This window comes from Vespula pensylvanica, chromosome 4 (assembly GCF_014466175.1).
Source record: "Vespula pensylvanica isolate Volc-1 chromosome 4, ASM1446617v1, whole genome shotgun sequence".
Taxonomy (NCBI): Eukaryota; Metazoa; Arthropoda; class Insecta; order Hymenoptera; family Vespidae; genus Vespula; species Vespula pensylvanica.
In genome coordinates this window covers 6998977-6999325 of record NC_057688.1, presented here as the reverse complement: position 1 = coordinate 6999325, position 349 = coordinate 6998977, and positions in this window count along the sequence as shown.

The following is a 349-nucleotide window of genomic DNA, read 5'->3' as shown; positions in this document are numbered from 1 at the left end:
TATATATATGTATATATATACATATTTCTATACATTTGTATATAAAATCCATCTGTAATTTCATATTTTTATTTAAATGTAAAACCTGTTTTCTAATGCATCGAGAAATCGATATATTTCATGCCATTTTTGCCATTTTAAGACTTTTTTTCTTCTATTTCAGTATTACAATCTATGATTAAATATACAAAATTTTTGTTTTATTAAATTTTCAAAATTATAAAAATATTTGCTTTTGGATTACGGTAGATAGAATTTTTTTCTTTCCACACATGCCCTTTTATATAGTTTTTTTGTTACAGAGAAGTGTCATTTCACGTTCCAAGGTAAATATTGCAAAATATCTTGA